General features: G+C 39.4%; 1 long non-coding RNA gene across 1 annotated transcript; it reads right to left on the bottom strand.

Moving 5' to 3' along the window:
* Window positions 1–941: 941 nt before the first annotated feature.
* LOC118907943 (uncharacterized) lies at window positions 942–23,554 on the bottom strand. The gene is made up of 4 exons (XR_008994190.1): window positions 23,391–23,554; window positions 20,166–20,323; window positions 19,074–19,164; window positions 942–3,022 (listed from the first exon to the last, which is right to left on the bottom strand). It is a non-coding gene; the product is annotated as an uncharacterized LOC118907943 (long non-coding RNA).
* Between the last annotated feature and the right edge of the window lie 2 nt (window positions 23,555–23,556).

Raw genomic sequence — 23,556 nt, 5'->3', positions numbered from 1 at the left:
CTTCCAGGGAGATTTTTCTTGTGAGCTTAGGTTGTTAGTGATGTTCAGAGCAGGCTGCATGCGCCAGGGTTCAAGGAGGATGACCGGTCCTGTCAAGTTAACATTTAGGCCCATCCCAAAGTTTGATCTGGTCCACCATGAAGCTCTGGGTGCTGTGCTCTGAAAGGCAGGTTGGCCATTGGCCACCTAATAGAACCTGAAACATGGAAGAGTTCAGAGGCATATAGGCCTCAAATTGAGGCCTTGCCCCGCCCCATGCAATGTGACCTCAGTCCATGGCTGAACCTCACTAGTGAAGTGGCACAGTGATACAGACAGTAGGGTGCTCTCGGGCCTGCTGCGCAGGTGTTGAGTAAACGGTGATTTAAATCCCAGGCCCTGCCCTGGCTGGGGCTCCTGCCGCAGCAGTTGGCTGGGCTCAGCCCCTGTTATCGGCTGCCCCCAGGATAGCTCTGAGCCCCTGCCATTCGTCTGGCAGATCCTTCTCTGATTTGTACTCGCCTCTCCTGGATTAGGCAGCCCAAAGTTTTGAAGTTGTATCCTGAATCCCTTGTTTCTAAAATACTTACCTGGTGATCATGAGACATGATGTCAGCCCTCATGAGAGACTTTCTACATTTCTCCTGGTCAACCTAGACACATCTCCTGCCATCTTCAACTATTCAAAAATCAACCCTGACCTTTAGGCCTGACATTCTTCTTATTCTGCCATTTCCCGTAAGCCAGCTCCTTTTTATAAACCTGTAACCTCTCCCCCCCTTTGGCCTTTTGACCCTGGGCAGAGTTCCTTCCTCTCTCCACAGTTCTTACCCCTTTTCCCTGACATGCCGTCCACCTTCCAGGTCTTTCTTTCTCATATGGCCTTTCATCCCCACTCCCACCAAAGAAAAACCACAGTTTAAAGCACTTCAAAACTCAAAAGGCTTATTACTCATCTACTAATTCTATTACGTTTATTGTTTTACTGTTTTAAAATATATCAGAATAAATAGAGAAGCTTATATCTATCTACCTACATCTGGGAATTTACATCTATCTATCTATGTGTGGAAACTTATATCTATCTACACTTGGTAACCGAAGTGGCACCGACAGTCCTGTCAGCTCTTATATTGCATAGCCATAGCAGTCAGCAATTTCCATTTCCTTTTCCCTCTCAATAAAAAGCTGTACTTTTCCCAAAGTGGTGTATTTGGCAGCATTTTTTCATTCTTGTTGAACCTGCCTATTCATAGCCTCATGCTCTGGCCTCTGTTCTTCTGTGATGGGCTTTGACATTACTGGTCCAGAAATATAGGGTTTCCTCCATGGACATGGTTGGAAGCAGAATTCTTAGGGTGGAAGCTGGGTTTGAGGCTTGGGTGGAGGCTCGTGCTGGGGCACAGCAGTGGGAAGGGGCTCCTGCTGGAGGGAAGTGCGAGATGATGTTTTCTGGGTACAGGTCTAGAAGCAGCAGACGGGGGGACCCTAGGCTGGGTAGAGTTGCTCAGGCCTGGTTGGGTTGAGTTGGCCAACACAGGATGAGATGAGCAGGCAGGACCTGACAAAGATGCAGGAGCTTGCAGAGGCACACCGACTGCAGCAGTTCGTGCTGCATCAGTAGAACCAGGCCATGTAGAGGAAGCCAAAGCTGGCCAGTGTGAGGCCAGAGACTGTGGCCTTTGAGGAGCTCAACAAATTGGAGTCCTCTCCTCAATCAGAACAGGCAAAGGCAAAGGCACCAACTTGAACTTGTTAGGAAGTGGCTGTTCATCCTGGGAAGGAGATGGACAGTGTTTTTCGACACTGCCCTCTGGTTTCTGGGCTTTGACGTGAGTTTTCTCAGGACCTTGAACCTCATGTGGAGTATTCAGCCATGGTTTGGTGGCTGGGGACATCTGGGGGTGTTTGGGGATCCTATAATTTCCCAAGACACAGGAAGAAGAGAATCTAGGTTTCCTATCAGTCTTCTTCCCTGGTGTATGAAAACCCTGCACAGACTCCAGCATGTGCATGGCTAGGCTGCTTTGAGGTTTTTTGAAGTTCTCCTGGCTGAGCTGAGGTTGATTTTTCTTCCACTTCATCTTGGGAATGGTTGGCTTTTCTTCTGCCATGACTTTACTCCCAGACTGCTTAGCCCCTGCAGCTTCTTGGAGTTGCTTTTTCTGATTCGTTCAGTCTTTTCCTGGTTTTGCTGGTCCTGCTCGATGCTGCTTTCAGAGATTTGAAGTTAGAATGCTTGGATGTGGTCACAGGGGCCTTGTCACCATCTGCAACACTGCGAATACTCACGTCTCCCCCTAACAGACCATCTGGATCCTTTGGCTGGATTTTGGCCTTGGGTGCACCACTGAGAGGCTCAGAGGCTTTATGTTTGTTCTTCCTGGCTTGACCAGAGGACCCCGTTTTGGCACATGACCTTTCCCACACCTGGTTTGACTCGATGGATCTGTTACCTTTGGCTTTGATCACCTCGGGACCTTCAAAGTGATCAAGGTCTTTGAAGGCACTTGAACAGCTGAGGAAGGTCACTGTCCCCCACTAGGGCAGCAACATTTGTAAAACCGCCACTTGATTCAGTCTCATTTCCCAGTGTCCCTTGGTCCTCAGGGCTCAGGCTGTTGTTTCCCAGGTCAGTGTCTTCAGAACCAGGCTGCCTCTCTTGGCTAAGGGGAATCAATGCAGGCCTGGAGCTGGTGAATACCAGGGACTTGTAAAGGGAGGAGTGCATCGTCTTGGTCTTCTGTGGGGATCTGGGAGGCATCCAGAGGCTTTGAAGGCTTGGTTTTAATATCCTTCAAATTGTTGTTCCCCGTCTTTTCCTCATTTTCATATGGAGGCAGTGCCAAGAGATTACTAGAAGTCTGAGTTGAAGGTATCACTGAAATGCCCCCAAGCTCAGGTGGTGAGTTACTACTCTCAAGTGTCTGGGTATTTCTGCTGCTGCAGGTCTCGGGGAATTCTGGAGTTTGTGGCAGATAAAATGTCTGGCTTGGAGGCTGCAAACCCAGGGAAGTCTCCATCCCCAGCAAAGTCTCCATCACTACAAAGGAACAAGGAAAGAGTCAGTCTTTTGTAAATGAGATGCTTCTAGACACAACAAAGCAATCCTGTTCAACATGGACAAGACTTTTGTCCTAGTTCTTAAGAATCATGGGCAGCACCCTGTGTGAGATAGAGGAGGCATCTGTTCTAGCTCTTACTGGGGATCACTTGATGTCACTGTTGCTTGGTTTCCTTTGTAATTTGTAGGATTTTTGTAAGTCAAATAAAATGTAGAAATTATTTTTAAAATATGAAATGTTTCATAAGGCCTAGCAGTCTTCTATGTAGTCTTCAATCCTCTCCGCTTTCCTGAAAAGAACAACTCACCCCATAGACTACAAGAGAGAATGGAGCTCTTTCTGATGAAATATAGAAGCAAGGACAGGTGCATAACCTGCTTCCTTTGGACAAGATCCCAGAACACAGGTTCTTAAATCTTGGTGTCAATTAAGGACGTGAGGGAAAGTTAAACTGATTCTAGCACAATAAGTGAAATGCCTTCCAAAAATCAGGAATAGATAAGGAAAGTGGAGTTCCTTATAGTGTGGGACTGATCGGATAGTGCCATCTTGAATTGGGGGTGGGATGAGTCCTGCAGGACTTTTGAGCCCTTAATGTGTGGAATCTGATGATGTGTCCACTTAGACAGCATGAGATTTGAATTGAACTGTGGACACTCAGCTGGTATCCAAGAACTGCTTGGATGTGTTGGGGAAAAACACACACACTGGAACTGGGGCATGTGGAACTCCTTTACCCTAGACCTGAGTTTCTTAATAAATCTCAGAGCTCTATAACTTAATCTCTGTGCTTTGAGGAGTCCCATTTCTCATATTCCTATCTGGCCTGAGTCTCAGAGGAGTGAATATCCATGTAAGTTATAAATACAGTGGGAGAAAAGTCCAGTAATGCCCATCTAGGGAACATGTCTGGTGAAAACTAACATCAGATAAAAATCAGTGAAAATGAAAAAAACGGAAAAAAATTAAAGCCATACAAACCAGTGTCACTGGTAAGTCAAAGAAAAGGCTGGAATCTATAAAATCATTGGAAGAAACAACAATGAAAATACTTTTGGTCTAAGCCTGTGGAATGAGGCTACCTCAGTATCCAGAGATACCATCTTAAAAACTGTGCCCCCCACCCCCACTCCCAAAAAAACTGCAAAAAACCAAGCCTTATAGAATGAATTTCTAGTTTGGAAAAACTGAAAATTTTAAAAGTGATCACTAAAAGGGAAGAACTCCAGAACTGAAGGGAGGGAGAGGTAATCTAAATCACCAATGACTGAAATCATTAAAAATTCATGTAATTTCCAATAAATGACAATAATATAAAGGGAAACTTTTAGTGTGAAAGTAACCTGTGATTTAGATATTGAGGCAGATACCCCTGCAGGATACATCCCCTATGAACAGTGCCAATGGTTCCCTTGGTAATCACAAGTGGTCAAACAGGGAGTCCTTAACCACAGGAACATGAGCAAAATCTTGTCTTCAGAAAGACACAGCATTGAAATGCAGAAATGTGGGAACTCAGGTTTAAGAGCAAGACTAGAAATCAGTCAAGAGACACCACCTACACCTCTGCTGTGTCATCTGCAACCAAAGAGTAGCGGCAACACCTTGTGATCCACCAGAGCAGGCCAGAGAGAACAGTTACAGCAGGAGAGGTGAGGTAGGATTCAGGAGAAGCCAGGGCCTTCCAGGGGGCCCTGAGACCTGCTGGTCCCACAGTGAAGCCACAGTGGGGAGGGCATGCCACAGTGAGAGAAAAACACACAAACATTAATATATGTTCAAGTAGAGATGGATACCGTGACAGAGTAAGTTACAGGAATCAGACCCCAGAGATATGTAATGAGGGATGGATAAATTATATACATGGGGAGTTTATTTCCCATACGCAGACTTTCTATGCTCACATAAATACATTTACCCATCACCTAGCAGAAATGTTTACACATACTGATAAGGAGATAAAGAAAAAATAGTAGTTACAGAGCGGGTCAGTCTCTGTTTAGTGGGAAGCACATGAACACAGCTTCTCCCCTCCCTTCTGAACATCACTGTCTGCAGCAGTAGATGACAAGTCACCGCCTTGGCCATCCCTCCCAGAATGTCACGAACATGGACATACATACCATAGAACTCACTAGAAACAAAAGCCAGGAAGTGCAGAGGCTGTGGAAGAGAGACTTCAAGTAGGAAGGACTAGAAACTCCCAAGAGGGGGCACTGCTGAATGGGTATTCCAAGACCTAGATGTGCAAAGGCCAGGCAGTGAGTGACATGTGTGTCAGTTATTAGGTTAGCATGAATTCAAACATCATCTAATACAATGCTTGTCAAACAATTTTGGTGCAATGGCTCCATCTGGATGGCTTGTTAAACAGAGTCCCCACAACCCCCACCTGCCCAGAGTTTCTGATTCAGTGGTTAGGGTGGGGACCTGAGAATTTGCATTTCTAACACATTTCCAGGTGACACTGATGCTGCTGGTTCAAGGCTGCATTATGACCTAATCTAAGACGGGTCAGGGGCAGGTGCTATTGAGCAAAGCAGCAGCAAAAGGGACTTGAGGCCTTTTCAGGCTTCTTTGTAAATCATTCAAACATTAAAACCTTCAAGACACTGAAAGAGCATTTATAGCATCATTTTTAAAAATACAAGGTACCACCAAGGGAGAGCTCCATCAAGTAGAGTGACAGGCCTAACCAGTGTCCCCAGGTAAAGCTTCCAAAAAACCTGTAACCCTGACACTCAGAGAACCCCTACTTCCCACCCTCCCTCATTTGGATCTGACACCGTTTCCTTATAATACTCCAGTACAGCACAGAAAAGAACATTATTGATATGTGCCTGTTTTTTTGTTTGTTTGTTACCATCAATCTACAATTACATGAAGAACATTATGTTTACTAGGCTCCCCCTTTCACCAAGTTGATATGCCCGTTTTTATGGACTTTTCTAGGTAAAAAATAACTACCACTTAAGTAGCAATTTTTTTTTTTTTTATAATTATTTTTTATTGAAGGGTAGTTGACACACAGTATTACATTACATGAGTTTCAAGTGTACAACACAGTGGTAGAACATTTATATACATAATTCTAGGTTCCAGCTATCACCCTACCAGACTGTTACAATATCTTGACTATATTCCTTATGCTATACATTACATCCTGGTTACTAATTTATTTTACCATTGGAAGTCTGTCCTTTTTTTTTTTTTTTTTTTTTTTTTGTGAGGGCATCTCTCGTATTTATTGATCAAATGGTTGTTAACGACAATAAAATTCTGTATAGGGTAGTCAATGCTCAATGCACAATCATTATTCCACCCCAAGCCTAATTTTTGTCAGTCTCCAATCTTCTGAGGCATATTAAGTAGCAATTTTTAAAATAAATATTTTTTATATAAAAGAATACAGAATTCTGTATGTTTAATGGGAACCCTAAAATACACAGAAAAGTTACAAAATTGTCAAAAATACCCAATGAGGTAAAGTGATACTCAGTGAGACCTTATATCCTAATATATACCTATATTTGCTATTTTTAAAGTTGAGGCAGAAACATAAGAAGTGCTATACACACCTCTAAATTTATGCTTTCTAGTTTAACACTGAAACTAATTTGGATATCTGTCAAGACAGATATATGAAAAACTGAGTGAAATGTCTACGTCAACTAATGGGTCAAAGAAAATAATCACTAGGAGGTAACTGCAAATAAATGCCCAACCAAGACAAAAAGGCATGTCACCTCTCATGGAAAAAGACTGGAATGAGGGTTAGAGGAAAACAGTGACCTTTAAAAGGATGTAAGACACTAGAAATCAGGCCAGAATCTTAAGGAATTGGGAAGAGAAAAGAAACACAACAAAAGGAGAAAGAGGCAACAGTCACTGCGCTGAGGATGTGGGGGCCGATGAGAATAAAGGAGGCAGGAAGGTGGACTGTGCACATAAAACCATTCTCTTGAGCCGTGCTGTCCAACAAGGTAGCACATTTAGCTCATCATGTGGCTACTGAGCATTTGTGAACTACTGCTAGTCTGAATTGAGAAATGCTGTGTGAAATACACTCCAGATTACCTACCCACAAACTGATCAGATTTTAAACGTTAAGATCACTGTCTCTATTATCATCCTGACATGAGGTCACAACAAAACCAGCAGATGCCACACAGACTGGATGTCTCAACTGAAATGAGTATGTTGTGCAAGCAAGCACATGCACTGAGCTTGTCCAGAGGGTAGCACACTCAGAGGGGACACACGTACCTGGGTGTGTGTGTGAATGGAGTGACCAAACTCTACCCCACCCCTCATCCATCCCTTCCTGGCACTGCAGTGGCGAAGTAGGGAAGAGAATCCACATGCCAGATACCATGGAGAAAGAGACACTGGGAGTTTACCCTGACTTCTGAGGAGCCTTTTCTCTGTTCTCCCTGGATTATGTTTAGACTTTCCTACTGTCCACCTGTCAACCCTTCTGCTATCCCAAACTACAACTCAAGTCACCTCCTGGGCCTTTCTTGGTGTGAATGTTGAATGCTCGGTCTTACCTCTTGAAGCTCTAGCAAGATTTGTCCAAAATCCAAACCTAAAAGGAAAGCAAGGTTTACCTGAGAAGGTTCAGCTTCTCACTTCTGAGTGGAAGCTCTCATGAAACATCAGTCCTGTCTCTCCCATCTCTGCTCAGCAACTCCTTGTGACCACAGAAAGTCTTACATAAACCCACCTGCCTCCATTAACTGTAACACAGCATAGACACAGAGGGCAGTATCCCAACCAACTATAATTTAATATAATAAAAAGTCAGGAAAGGATGTTCACCATGAAATGTTCAGGCAATAAAGTTGCAGTGGTGGGGGTGGGGAAGGGGATGCAGGAGAAGTAGTAGACTCCAGGGAGGGGCTTGGAGCGGGTCCTGAGGAACTCCACGTGCTGACAGAGGTAGGGGGAAGGCAATCAAGCTTCGAGAAAACACATAGCCAGAATTACATCTGTGTAAACACACACAATTAAGATCAAACCAGATCAAGAAAGGTGGGTTAGGAAGGACAGAAAGCAGAGTAGACAGAAAATGTGCAGAGGCCTCTAACTAAACTGTTAGGAGAGTAAATGCCAGACATCACCAAGAAGGGTTTACAGTGTTTCTCCAATTAACACAGTAAAGGTTGGAGCACCAGGCACTTCCCCTGGGTCATCAGTATGATCCTGATGCCACCATTTCCCCCATGATGAGGCAAAGGCAAAGAGAGGTACAAACCCAGTGGTGGGTTCAAGGTCAGACAGCTAATAAAAGGTGGAACTGGGACCTGAACGGGGCCGATGGCCTCCCAGGCCTGTGCTGATGCTCAATGACTAAAAGTCAACTTCACTTAGTGGTTAAGTGCAAAGAAAGTATCTCTCCACATTATTTAAGTTATTCCTTTTGGGTGGCATTTACTCTGCGAGCTAGGCATGATGAAAGAAAAAGAAGAAAATGAGAACTCGGGAAAGCAAACACACTTCTAAACTGATGAATGGTCAAAGAAGAAAATGGAACATACATGAGGATGAAAATGCCATTTGGCAAAACCAGCAAAATGAGTCCAAAGTCTGACTTACAAGGAAACTTGTCTTCAAAAGCACCGAAGACAGAGCAAGGCTGGAAAAGCGTCTAGCCTCTATTGAGGGAAAAATTTAAATACAAACAGAAAGAAGTCAGACCCCCAAAAGGCCCCAAACTGGTCACAGACCAGTTTCTAAACCATTGTTGAATCCAATGCCCTGACCAATAAGCCAGGACAGAAACGGTACCTCAAATCTCAGGAGAGGGCCTAAGCCTATGCTATGTGCTAGATCCATCTGACATCTGGGTAAAGTCCTTGAACCTTCCTCAGGATAATGCTATAAAATGCATGAAATCCATAGGACTTCAAACAACTTCACAGAAATGCAGCTATCAGAGTACTTTAGAACTTGTTAATGGGCATGTCACTGTAGCAGTTTTTCAAAAACGGCTGCACACTGCTTAACATTCTTCCTGTTGAGAGGTGGGGTCCCTGTCCTGTCCCCTTGACCCTGAGGGATTTATTTGTAACCAACATAGAAGTGATTGTTTAACTTTGAAAGCTGAGTCACAAAAGATCATACAGCTTCTACGCTGATTACTGCAACATTGGCCTCTGGAGCCGTGTGCCATATGCTAAGTGGGACTTTCTTGAGATTGCCAGGCTCTGAGGAAGCCGAGGCCATATGGAGAAGGCACGGGTAGGCACTCTGAAGGACAGCCCAGCACGGCCCAGACTGCTCAACACCCCAGCCCAGGCACCAGACATGAAGGGAAGTGCCTCCAGATGGTTCCAGCCCTTAGCTGTTGAGTCTTCCCTGCTGAGGCCATAAACACTGTAGAACACACACAAGCTGGCCATGTTTCTGCCATATCTAAATTGCCCTACAGGATCCATGAGCATAATAAAGTGGTTGTGTGAGCCGCTAAATTTGGTGTGATGTCTTAGACAGCAATAGTTCTGAACCAGCCACTTTGAGTGGCAGGTCATTAGGAACTGTTTCTGGGAAGCAGTGACAACCAAAGGCTGTCACTTTTTGGGGATGCTATGGCAATGAAACTGCTGTGGATTCATGGACTAACGAAGACTCACACCCATGGGGCCTACATTCAGGATGAAAGGAAACACTCCATTTCAGTTAGAGGAAAACGAAAATTTAGATAGGACTTTGTCACAGTGTGGGCGCCCACAGCTCGGGCTGGAGGCGGAAAGGCCCGGCGCACATTGAGCTTTTTACTACCCTGGTTCCCGCCGTCGCGAGAGTCCACTGCAAGGGCACAGGACTGACCTGGAAGGCATCCCGCAGTGCTGCCCACCAGTGGCCTCTGGCTGTGCAGACACGAAGCTGCAGTACCACATTCACGGACATCAGCCATGGAACGAATCTGAGAGGCCCAGGGTTCGCCGGAGGCTTTGTGTGACGCTGGGCTTCAGGAGAGCGTGGATAATGGGAACACAATTGGATGTTAACAGACTGAACTCTGTTTCCAAGCAATGCAGAGGCGGATGGAAAGAATGAGGGTATCCTCAAGTATAGACAGAGCTCTTAGCCTGAATTTTCAAGGAAGGGGATTCACCTCACGTTGGCCAGTAAGAAGCGTTTGTGGCCGATCCACCTACAAACATTAGAGGTTTCTTGGGGGTTTCAGCGCGTGTGCGCCAGCCCTCAGCACCCCACTCCCAAATTTTGCAACGGCTTGTGCACTGTTGGCTACACCTTCTTGGAGATTTGGAGAGCCTCCGGCCTTGTCCAGGTGCTATTGATGAGGAAACACTCAAAAAGTTCTCAAATCCCTCCCCCTCTTGCTAGGTGTGGTGGGAAGCTAAGGAAGTCAAGGAAACAGGGTTTCTGTTGGTTTCAGGAATGTAGAGGAATCACAAGGTGCTTGAGATTGAAACAATGTAACAATGTATTTCCCCTCCCCCTTCCCCAAAGACTCAGTTATGGAACAGCTTGTTGTATACAGTCAGGGAAGCCCACTAGTTCATAATACAGTATCAGGGTAACCTTTACAGAAATGGATTAAAATATAACTAACAACCTGCATACACCTATAGTGACCTCAAAACTCCCACTGCAATATTCCTGGGTGCTGACTCCCCACTAGCTTTGTAGTAAATGTATAAAAGGCATGGCCCTGCTGTACTCAGGACTCAGACCTTTAGAGATCACTCTCCTCTGAGCCCCCTGGTATGAAATAAACCTTCACTCTCCAAGACCTCCAAGTGCTGCTTTTTTCTTCCCTCAGCAATCCAGCCCAGGTTTTCAGTAACATTGCCAGGAGGTAGAAAGAAAGGGAAATGGTGATTTATTGTGCAAAGGGCACAGATTCCAATTTGCAGGACAAAAAGGGTTCTGGAGACATAGGGTAGTGATGATGTCTACACATGATATGAGTGTTCTTAATACCACTGATTTGAACCACTTAAAAATGGTGAAGACAGTAAATTGTGTGCTATTTAGTATTATACCAATTTTTTTAATTGAAAAAAAGGAAGAAGGAAATGAAACCTATAGTAAGCCAGTCATGAAAAGCAGTAGAAATGTTGTAAACAGCAAGTTGGAAAACTTTCTGAACTATAAAGATAGTAAATACTGTAGGTTTTGTTTCCCATACAGTATCTGTCATAACTCTTCTGTTACAGTAGCAAGAAAGCAGCTGTAAAAAACATAAATGAGTATAGCAGTGTTGCAACACAACTTTATAAAATGTGTGTTAGGCTGCATTTGGTCTGTGGGCCATGGTCTTCTAGCCACTACTCTAAATTAAAAGCAAACAGCCACAATAATCTAATAAATGTAGACTGGATAAAATTTTGAACGTTAGTTATAAAAGGCATTCCTGGGGAAATATTTTTAAATTTGAATATGCATGAAATATTAGAAGATAAAATGACTAGTGATTATATAGCAATTTGAGTAAGTAGGAAATTGTCTTTTTTAGGGGAAGCACTGATATATTTAAGGACGAGACATCATAATGTTTACAACACTGAAATTATTTAGCTACATATACAGGAAAGAGGTGGCTAATGTGGCAATATATTAACATGGTTTTGCACTGTTCTTAGGAATTTTCTATATGTTTAAATTTATCACTAATAAAAAGTTTGAATTACAAAATGGATGTCCTTTTGTTAATTTCTAATCAATTCTGAAGGCACAAAAGAAATATAAATTACTATTTTCAAAAGTTTCAGATTTTCTAAATCTACATTAAATCTTATATTTAGTATCTATTTATATTTATATTCATTCCAAGATTAAGTACCTGATGTACCTTAAGAGATCTGAATGCAGATGCTCTCCTGTATTCAGAATGAATTGATTCAAAAAGGAGTTAGAAGCTACAGTTTTGCTTAATTCAGTAAAACTATAGGGTCTTTATCTCATAAGAATAAACAATAACAAAAAATGATTAAATTAGAAATAGTGTCTAATGTTTTTTGGGATTCAAAGTATATGCTAAATATGTTTCCTACATGTACTGCTTCATGTAATTCTAAGAACAGCATTATACTGTAGGTGCTACTATAAACATTTACATGTGATGCCTAAAGGGGATAAATACCTTACCCATTGTCATACTGGTTTTAAGTACAAATGCAATCATGATACTTAAGATATTAATTTTTGTGTTATTTTTCTCAAAGTTAATAACTGCTGCTAGAAAGGTTTTATACATAAAGCATAAAGAAGGGTTTCCTATATTCTGTCAATTTTCCTTTAGCATGAATACTCTGATCATCTATAAACACGAATGTCCAAAGAGGTTTTGTTACGATATAGATAGTGTTAAGTTCTCTGAACTGAGCAACATTTGGGTCATAACTAAAAAAAAAATCAATCAAATATTTACATTCCAAGGAGTTAACACCATATATTGATTCCTTAAGGAAACAGCGATATCTAAAACTGAGCTTTCTGATATTGTTTTCAAATTCTCAGTGATGTAAATTCATCAACATAAAGTACTGTGTAGTACATATGTATATATCACAAAGTCTCTAACTAGTATGAATTCTCTGTTGTACCTCAAAGATTTAACTAAGCCTGAAAGACCTCTTGGATTTGTTACATTCATAAGGTTTCTCACTGGTATGAACTCTTACAATATATAGTAAGTTAATGGCTATTAGTAAAAACTTACTCACACTCTAAACATACATAGGGTTGCTCACCAGTATCCATTTTTCCATGCCTAACAAGATATGAGGCACAAAGATATGTCTTCTCACGTTCTTTACATTTGAGTTTATCACCAGTATGAATTCTCTCAAGATCACAAGATCTGAGGTACATCTAAAAAGCCTTTCCACAAGTAAAACAATGAAGCAAAACTGAAGGAACAAAACAGAAGCAGACTCACAGACTCCTAGAAAGGACTAGGGATTACCAAAGGGGAGGGGCGGGGGGTGAGGGGGGGTGGGAGGGAGAAGGGGATTGAGGGGTATTATGACTGGTACACATGGTGTGTGGGCAGGGGGGTGGTTCATGGGAAAGGCAGTGTAGCACAGAGAAGACAAGTAGTGACTCTGTGGCACCTTACTACAATGATGGACAGTGACTTCACCAGTATGAACACTCTTAAGAGCTTTAAGGGTTGAACTGAGCCTAAAGGACTTTCCACACTTGTTACATTCAAAGGGTTTCTCACAGGTATGAACACTATGATGTCAAGTAAGTCCTCCATACCTACTAAAGATCTTTCCCACATTGCTGACATTCATAGGATTTATCACCCATATGAATTCTCTGATGTATTTTAAGTCTTCCAGTGTCAATAAAGGACTTCCAACATTCCTTACACACACAGAACTTCCCACCAATATCTTCCATGTTGAGCAAGGTTTGAGGCAAGGCTAAAGGCCTTCTCACATTCTTCACGTTCACAGGGTTTCTCACCAGTAGGAATTCTCATATGTACTCTTAAGATCTGTAAAATGTCTAAAGGTCTTCTCAAATGCTTCAGGTTGATCAGTTTTTCACTACTATGAATTTTCTCATGTACAGTAAGCTCTGTAAGATGACTAAAGACCTTTAGACATCCCTTACATTCATACAGTGTCTCTAGTATGAATTCTCTGATGAACAATAAGAGATGAACATTTTCTAGATATGAACATTTTTCCATTGCTGATTATTTCAGAACTTGACCCAAATCTAAGATAAGAAAACAAAACCATTTTCTTTACAGGACCAGAATAAAGGAATGTTCTATAGTAGAACTAATAGAAATTTCAGAATCTTCCCCATGAGAAATGGCTGAAAAGAATCCTAGTATGGACATAAAATTTGAAAAATTGAAAGGAGATCTCAGAAAATCTTGATTTTATACAGTTAAGTACTGGCAAACGTTTAATAAACAATTCTACCCAAACACAGAAACTACTGTTTTATAGTGATTGCCACTATAGTATAAATACTCCCACCATGGTCAATTTCAAGCTGTCAATATAATTCAGTGAACACAGATTTAGGGAGAGATGTGCATAGTTGGCTCTGGTGTGACACTACTGGCCAGCTCTCACACACTGCTCCCAGTGTGTGAGATATATTATCAGAATATAAGAATAAGAAAAGGTGAATACATATGTCTGATGATTCTGTAGTTATAATTCCCCTAAAAAATATAGATGTCTCCATCCACTGTGGTTAATTCCTTCCTATGCGCAGCATATCAAAGGTTTACAGTGTGATGACTGGACAAAATTGAAAACAGCACCATAAAAATGATTGGAATTTGAAGACAGTTTGAAGATAGGAATATAACAGTAAAAATACAAATTAAGGGACTTACTCATGAGGTTAGTTAAGTAAATTATAGTAGGAACAGGTTAAACTTGTTAATCATGTTAATTTTAATCATAATCACTAAATTTACAGCTTGATAATTCTCAAATGCCATATCCAAATCTAGTTCTGTTGCTTGCTCTTTGGATTGACAACCACAGATCAAAAGCATGTAAAAGAATGAAAGTAGACTATTATAATAGTCTTACATATACTGTGTAATACTATTAGAAAATACACTGTGATAAGTTACAGATGCATATTGTAAGGACTAGGACAAATGTTAAGCAATATTAGAGATAAAATGGATTCTAAAAAGTACTGAACAAAACAAGTAGGGAAAGACAAAATAAGGAAAAATAACAAGATATAAATTTGAACCAAACTATATATAAAATTGGATGTAGTGTACAAGGAAATACTCCAATTAAAAGATCTACAGTGTTAAAATCTGCCAAACAAAAACAAAAAAGGCCCTATTATATGCTATTAGAAACTCATTTTTATAAATATAATTCACATATGAAAACAGAAGAATGGTAAAATATAAAACATGCAAAAAAGACATGATGTACAACAAAGGTCGAGTGGTTATACAAATATCAAATTACCAATACAAGAAATGAAAGGTAAGGGATCACTTAAAATATTTAAAGGAAAATGAAGAAATGAATAACCTTATTATCAATAAATTTTAAAATTTAGGTGAAATACACAATTCCCACAAATTTCACAAGTTGGCTCAAGAAAGAAAATCTGAATAATCTTGTGTCTATTAATTGTACTCATAATTAAAAACCTTCCCAGAGAACATGAGACCAAGAATACTTAACTACTGAATTTTATTAAATGTTAAAGAAAGATAACACTAACTTACATAAACCCTTTCACTAAAAGGAGGTGGGAATATCTCCCAATTCATGTTATGAGGCTGGCATAATCCTGATACAAAAATCTGATAAAGATAGTACATGAAAGTTACAAAACAATTCTATAAAAATATACACACAAACTGTTAGCGTATTGACTATAGCAGTAAAATGGGTGACTGCCAAATGGATTTGTTCCAGGAACAAATGGATGGTCTAAGATTAAAAAATCAAACATATTAGTAATCAAACCATAATAAAAGATAAAAACCACATGATCACTTGATCAAGGAAGAGATACAGATGCTAAATAAGCACATGAAAAGTTGTCAGCATCATTACAGAAGGGCAGTTAAAACTGTTAAGAACAAGTACTAGGAAAGATAAAACCAACAAGAAGTTTCACACACTGCTGGTGGGAATGCAAAACCACAGACCTTTGAGAACAGGCAGATACTTAAAAACCTAAACACATCTATGACCAGAATTCTCAAAGGGACTTACCTGTAGAGAAATGAAAATTTATGTTCACACACAAACTTATCAATAATATTTACAAAAGCTTCTTCCATAATCACCAGAAACTGGAAATGATCCAAATATTCTTAATTGGATCAATGAATAAATGTTGGTTGTTTCATACAATAGACTTCTACTAAATAATAAAAAAGGAATAAAATTTTTTCATACTGAATCTCAACTGAAAGAAACCAGACTCAAATGGCTATATTTTGTTTGATTCTATTTATATGACATTCTAGAAAAGAAAAACCATAGAGACAGAGAACACATCAGTGGTTGCCATGGGTGAACATTAAGATTGGAGTTTGATTACACAGAGGCAGCGTGAGGTGACAGAATTGTTCTGAAGTTTGATTGTGGCTGTAAAAACCTTTGTATTTTCAAACCTCACAGAACTGTACACAACTAAAAGTGAATTTTATTAAAGAAAAATTATTTTACATGATACATTTCAGTAGATTCAGATAAAGCATCTGAAAAACTTTCAGCAAACAAGTGATGTAAAGCTACCTCAATTTGATAAAAGTCATAGGAATGAAGTATAGCATAGAGAATATAACAAATAATATTGTAATATCTTGGTATGGTAGCAGGGGGGTAACTATACTTACCATGGTGATCATTTAGTAATGTATATAATTACTGAATCACTATGTTATACATGAAAACAATAATACTGTACATATCAACTATATTCCTCCAAAAGTCATATACAAGAAACCTACCACAAGCTTTCAGATTTATGTTCCAACATGTGAAGAGAGTGGAAGCCATCATTACTATCACCACAGAGAAAGCTAAGTCAACTGAAAGAAAAAAAAAAAACATCTTAGAGAATTGTGGTTATCATGGTTTGCCCTGTAACCATGAGCAACAGGCAATACAGAGAATTGTAGAATCCCTGAACAGAAGCCCAGATGGAAGCCTGCTGCTGGAGCCATACCACCAAGGAACACTTGAAATATGACTGGCAAATTGCTGGAGGCCAAATGTGAACTAGATTGAGTGTTAAAAATTTTAGCAGGGCCTAGTATTAGAGGAAACCCTACAACTCTGTGATTGATCCTCTAAGAACCCAACCAGGTTCTCACTGTGAACAGAGAAAAGTTGGTAGGGGAAGAAGAAAAGAAAGTATTTTGAAATAAGCCCAGAGGGTTCAGATTTTCATTTGGTCCTCTTCAGGTAAAGTCAGCCCTCAAGGGAAACTACTGTAATACAGACTTACTGACCTGAGGAAGGTAAATTACTCAGTTCCCTTTAACCTTCCTTTCTCATTTAAAAGGGAAAAAACAGGCTAAGATATTCTTCTTAGGTCAAGGATTCTAACCCATGAGTGAAAAAAGCCCTAATCATAAAAGTATAGAAATATCTCCCCTCCTTGGTTCTTTACTTCCACAACAGGGCTACATAATTCTAAAATAACAGTGAACTACATCTGTTCTAGAAAGCTACAATAGACAAACTCCACTGGAGAAATAGTTTCTAGGGAAACCCAAACAAAATAGGGGAGATTAAAAAAAAAAAAGATACTAGAAGAAACTGAAGACTATGACACCTATAGCCATAGCAAACATTTAACACTGCATGATTCCTAGCCTGATAAACGAAGATTTCACACTAAAGGCCTATTTGCCTCATTTTCTACTACCAGATAGTCATGTCCAGCTCTCAACAAAAAAAATTACAAAGCATGTTAATAGGCAAGAAAAAAAACATAATCCAAAGAGCAAAAGCATCAGAACTAGATTCAGATATGACAAAAATTTTAGAATTATCAAACTGTAAATTTAATAACTATGATTAAAGTTAACATATGATTAGGATGCTCCTGGTTTTAATGTAAATAAAGTGGACAACTTGCCAGAAAAGTGGCTAGAACAGATGGGTAGTATAAATAAAAAGATAGAAACCCTAAAGAATTAAATGTAAATACCAGATATCAAAAACACTGTAGATAGAATGCCTTTCATGGTCACCTGAAGACTACATACAGTCAAGGAGAAAATCAGTAAGCCTGAACCTCAAAAAAACATCTTAAATTGAAATGGCAAGAGAAAAAAATGATAAAAGTAAAGCAAAATAAACATAAACTAAGACAAGTTCAAAAGATATAATATACATGTATTAAGAATACCAGAAAAAAGATAGGAGTGAAGAAAAAATCTGAATAACCACTTAGAACATTTTAAAATTAATGATAGACACAAACCACAGACCCAGGAAGCTCAGTGAACAGTAAACAGATAATAAATGCACAAAATATCTACATGTATGCACATTATATTCAAATTGTAGAAAACTGAACATGAATCCCCAAAGAAACCAGAACAAAGTACAACTTACCTATAGAGAAGTGAAGATAAGAATTACATCAGACTTCTCTCAGAAACTATGCAACTAGAGAGTGGAATGAGATATTTAAAGTGTTGAAAGGAAAAAACCCATCAACCTAAAATATGATAGGACCAAAACTGTCCATTAAACATGAAGCAATAAAGAATTGCTCAGAAAAACAGTAACTGAGTGAATTTACCAAAGGTAGAGTATCATTTGAACATTTACCAATGTTTAACAAGACATGCTAAATTCATCTGAGAAAAGGAAAACAATATAGGAAACTCAGATTTGCATGAAAAAGAGCACTATAAAAGGAATAAATGTAAGATTACCTATTTTAAATACACTGAGTTAAAGGATACTGAGGAAGGCTGATCAATTTTATAGATGTCTCCTAAGTTTAGCAAGTTCCATTTAAAAACAGAATAGCCCTGGTATTTATTTCTCAGGACTTTCTTTCAAAACCCATGACCTCTATGTTTACAAGTCCCAATCAAATGCTAATTCACAAGATCTCACCCTGCGTGAAGATTTAGATCATTTAATGCCAAATTCTGCCTTATCTACCTGGAAAATCAAGTCTCTGGAAAGTCATCTCATGGGTGGACAAATGGAACCATTGTCTCTGTCTCACCAAATGACACAACAGACTTAGACTTCACAGATCTTGTCTTAAGGAACTCGAATGCTTTTCTGTCTATCAGTGCCCTTAAAAACAGAATAGGCACATAGGAGATGATGTAGAATAATCTGACAAGTAATGACATGAACACTAGTTAGTTTAGAGTGAGTCACATAGGGAGGATTCTGGGTAATGTGGCACACACTTTAGGGGAAGAACAAGAACTCGGGAGTTGGCTTAGGGGCCTCCACTGGTAGTAAACATCACAAAAACTGATGAAAATACTTACGTAAAATGAAAAAACACACTCATGTTTCAGCAATGAGAGAAACATCAACTTACAAAGGCCATGGTTTTAGTCCTCTTAAGAGCTGATCACTCAGGGTCCCTATACAGAGGTCCAGAGTGAACACAGAGAATTCAGAAAACCGACCTGGGAAAATGGAAAAGACCTTGAGACCAGTTGTGCTTTAGTGTTTCCCCACTGGATTTAATTTTATCATTATGCTCTTCCATTCCAGGTTCTAAATTACCTCACATCACATACAATTGGGTAAATTAGACTTTTCTGCATGAACTGACATCCTCTCCAATTCTCATAATTCTCGGTTGCACAAGTCATAAGCAGATGCTTTTCTATACTGAAGACAGACCCATATACTTCAGCAGGAAATTTTCTGGCCAATGTGCCATTTTGTTGATGTAGATATACGTCTGAGATTGGGCAGCTCTGCCCTGTTCTGAGCAGACCTTCCTTGCATTTCCAACTTCAGGATGGAAAAGAGGCCACATCTTCCTAACCAGAATCTCTTTTGTGACCTACAGACTGGTTGAAGTTTGTCAAGATGTTGGAAAAGAACCAAGAATATTCAGTACTCTGAATCTAGAAAAACTTACTGATTAAAATATATGACACACCACCATTATACTAGAATACAAAGTAGTCATTAAACGTTAAGTTGGGAAAAATATTTAAGAACATGGAAAATATTCCAATATAATGTCAACAGAAAAATCCAATTGGCCAATTAATTTATTTTGTAAGATATGTAAACATACCAACAAATATCACACAGAACTGACAGATAATCATAACACAGTACAGAAAAAGTCTGCAAAGTTATATAACTGTGTATTAACAGTGCTTACATTTTTAGTTTCGACAATCAGTATTCCCTATCTTTTTGCTCTGATCATTTTTTCTTTATTAAAATGCTAACTTCCTAATCATCGTAACAGCAAATATATTGAGTTTTGCATGTGTTTTTAAAATTTTGGTTGGGGATTTCAATAAAATTCTTTGTTCTCAAAACTTGGATCATTTTACTGAGCGCTATTTTGTTTGTGGTCCTTTGGATCCCCAAACCTGAACTCACTTTATTATTTCCTCTCAGGTATGTTAGAATTGTCTAAAAAAATAAAAAAGGAACAGACCTGCATAATCTCTTCTATGAATTGATGGTGGTCTTAATACAGCTTTATTTCAGGTCTTCTTGACAGAAGGGCTTATTTTGTTTCTAAAACTGGCAGGTTAGCAATGATGTCCTCCAGATGAGATTCTTTTACCTATTAATCACTTTGCATTTAATGTCCTTAGAATGAAGAACATAAAGGTTACAATATTAAATCTATTCACTGTCACACAGATTCCATGTGCTCAGTATAATTTATTCATATCCTGACTGTTACTATAGTCAAATGACATCTCATTTCAATGAACTCACAAGACAGGTCACCTAAATCTCTCCAGTCTCTATCTCACACTGCCCTAAACTTACCTATTCAGATTTTACCTTCCTTGATAGACTGCAAGCATTTTAAAGGGAACAATTCTATCTTTTTTTTTTTAAAGATAACCATAGAAGTACAAAAGGCATATGAACAATTATGTTCATTTGAGAATAATTTCTTGATAACCAAAATATAAAAACATAAATATCTCACAGTGGACAGCAGGTTCAACACATTATGGTTAGCTGCATGGTGGCATATTATTATTATAACAATGTTATCTTAAATATATTAATTTGCCATGTTAATAAGATTGATATGAACCATATAACTGAAGGAAAACAGTATCAAGAATGAGTATCATTCATTTAAAAAAATAGTATCACTCAAAAAAAACATTTTAAAAGTATGCATAACTAGTAAGTAGTATTCTGATGAAATTAAGAAATTCTGTTATCAGATATTCAAGAAGTGATATGGAGCTTTGTGCCATTAATAACCTGCCAGTGCATCTGCTTCCCAATCATGAAAGTAGGGATGAGAATACCATCTACTACAAATAAAGGTTTAGAAAATTAATCAAGATAATATACATACATACATACTGGTTAGTCTAATAATGTATCATTACTGAAGATGAAAAATATTACATGTCCCTCACTGCATTATTTTAAGAGGAACTGCTTCCTGCTTACCATACCAAAGTTTCCTTCTTTAACTTTTTACCATTCTACTTTGAAGATTTTCAGGACTATCTTGGAAAAAACACAATTCTTTAAAAGAAGGGAAAAAAAGCTTTAAAAAAAAAAGGAAAGATTACTAGACAGATAAAGAGCATGTCCCATTCCTCAGTCCCCAGTAGCTACAGAGAAAAAGGAAAACAAAATCAGCCTCATAAACCTATTCAAAGAACAGGATCTAATAAAGTGCTAAACTGAGGATATTAACAAGAGTGAATCTTATTCTTTTGCACACAAAAGAAAATATTACAATCTTCATTTTCTTTTTATACTAACTCCCTTAGGAAATATCATTTGTACTTTCAAGATACCTGGATATCATAGATTTCTACTATTTTTTTAAGGAACCTTACATCTCTAAAATACTAATCTTGAAAGTCTTGCTTAATAATTTGGTGGTCTGTTAATTAAGGTTTAAATAATATTTCTAATAACAAAAACCTGTAAATGCTTGGAATGTTTTTCACTCAAGGAGATCCCTTAAACTTCGCTCTACTCCCTACATGCACTGATACATATATAAAGAAACATATAATTGAGTTAGATTCCTTTTTCAAAATAACAGTTTAAGTCTCAGTCCTTTATTCTGTTCTGCAGAAATAAAAAGCACATGAAAATATGCACAGATGAAAACTGCAAAATATACACCAAAATTTTGAATATGATTATCTCTGGGCAGGAGGACTCAGGTTCATCGAACTTTCTTCTTATTATTAAAATATTTTTAAAACATCAGTATGGGAAAAGGGTGCATTTTCCCCTTTTAAAAAATTATGTAAATATAAGTCCTAGCATGAAAAAAAAAAACTCTTACTGTTCCTAAACAGCCTTCAGCTGCACTGCAGCTACATAGACACATTTCACTATAAAGAACTTACTGTTAATGTAAAGAGAAATAACTTTGCACATGTAATGAAATCAGGTATTCACAAGATGCTCAATACATATGGTTTCATTCCTTCCATTCTCCTATGAACAATCAATTAAATTATAATTTTGGATACAATCCATGCAAAAGGTTTTACAAAATTCTACTTTTTAAAATAGGCTGGATATATAATTTAAAAATTTCTTGAGAACTATTACCCATAATTATAAGCATGGTTTAACATTAATCATAACATTTTCCCATGTATCGACTATTTTTTTCTCAAAGGTAAATTTTACTATCTGCATTATACTCTTAGATGGAATGTGATTTTCTAAACCATCCACATAATCTTGGCCACTAATTTTGTGCAAAACCATTCCCAGGTACAATAATATTTCATTCGAGACCTATGTTAATTAATTTGGATTATGTATACCTTTGGCAAATGCAAATTTACGAATATATACCGCAATTATCCATACAGTTTCAAGGGGTTTGTGTTGCCCTCTAAACCCATAGAAACAAAGACCTCTAGTCAAGAACTCCTGCCTTGGAACACTTTGAATTTTGGCTCACTTCCTATTGTGCAAGCAAGCATACATCACAATCAAGTTCCTGTTTCTGTTGCTTTCGGTCTTGAAACTTGAAATGATTTGGAATCATACTGGGCGCTTTTATTTCCCCCTCCAACGCTATACGTATGGTGATCTACATAAAACCAGAACGAAGTATGGTGGATATAATCTGGTATCAGTGTTCACTGCAGGTTCTTGAAGTTAGAGCTCAGGAATGGTGTTTCTTAACACGTAAACGAATTCCCAGACCCCGCGGGGATACCCTTCCGGAAAGAAATCCTATTACTGTAGTTTATCATGTTTGCCTCAAGGGCAATTCCTGATCTAAACTTCCCACCGTAACAGAAACTCTTGTTTCTTTCAACCTTTATCTAGAGCTCAGTATCTCTTATCATTTCTCCACGGCCGCCGCACGTGGCTAAGAAGGCGAAAAAAGCACCAGTGAACCGAGGGGCCCAGAAACACTCACTACAGCGCCACTGCAACCGACGCTCACACACAGGACAAGCACATTACGTCCCCGTCACACGGACACCACGCACTTCTCCCATCCTCGCAAGTGCCCCGATCGATACGGAAGTAGCCCGCGGCACTTCAGAAGCAGCGCGGCCTCTCACAGTCACACGCCCTCCCGTCTCCCGGGGATACAGCCACCCTCCGCGGCCGCTGGGGCCCACAGGCCGGAGGCGGCGGGCGGACTCTCCCTGCCCGCGCTCGGAGTGCCTCTCTGTCCGGCTCTCACCGCCGCTCCCCGTCCCACCCGGGCTCCACGCTGCGCCAGCACCGGCTTATCTGCAGCGACCCCGCCGAGTTCTTCCTCAAACGGGGAAACGCAGCGCGCAGAAGGAAGCGGAAAAGTGACCGGAGGCGAAGTTCCCTCCAGCACGGTGGGAGCTGGAGTCCAAGGT

The sequence above is a fragment of the Manis pentadactyla genome, chromosome 15, assembly GCF_030020395.1.
Source record: "Manis pentadactyla isolate mManPen7 chromosome 15, mManPen7.hap1, whole genome shotgun sequence".
NCBI classification, from domain to species: domain Eukaryota; kingdom Metazoa; phylum Chordata; class Mammalia; order Pholidota; family Manidae; genus Manis; species Manis pentadactyla.
The sequence above is the reverse complement of the archived record's forward strand: the minus strand, read 5'-3'. Positions and strand labels throughout refer to the sequence as shown.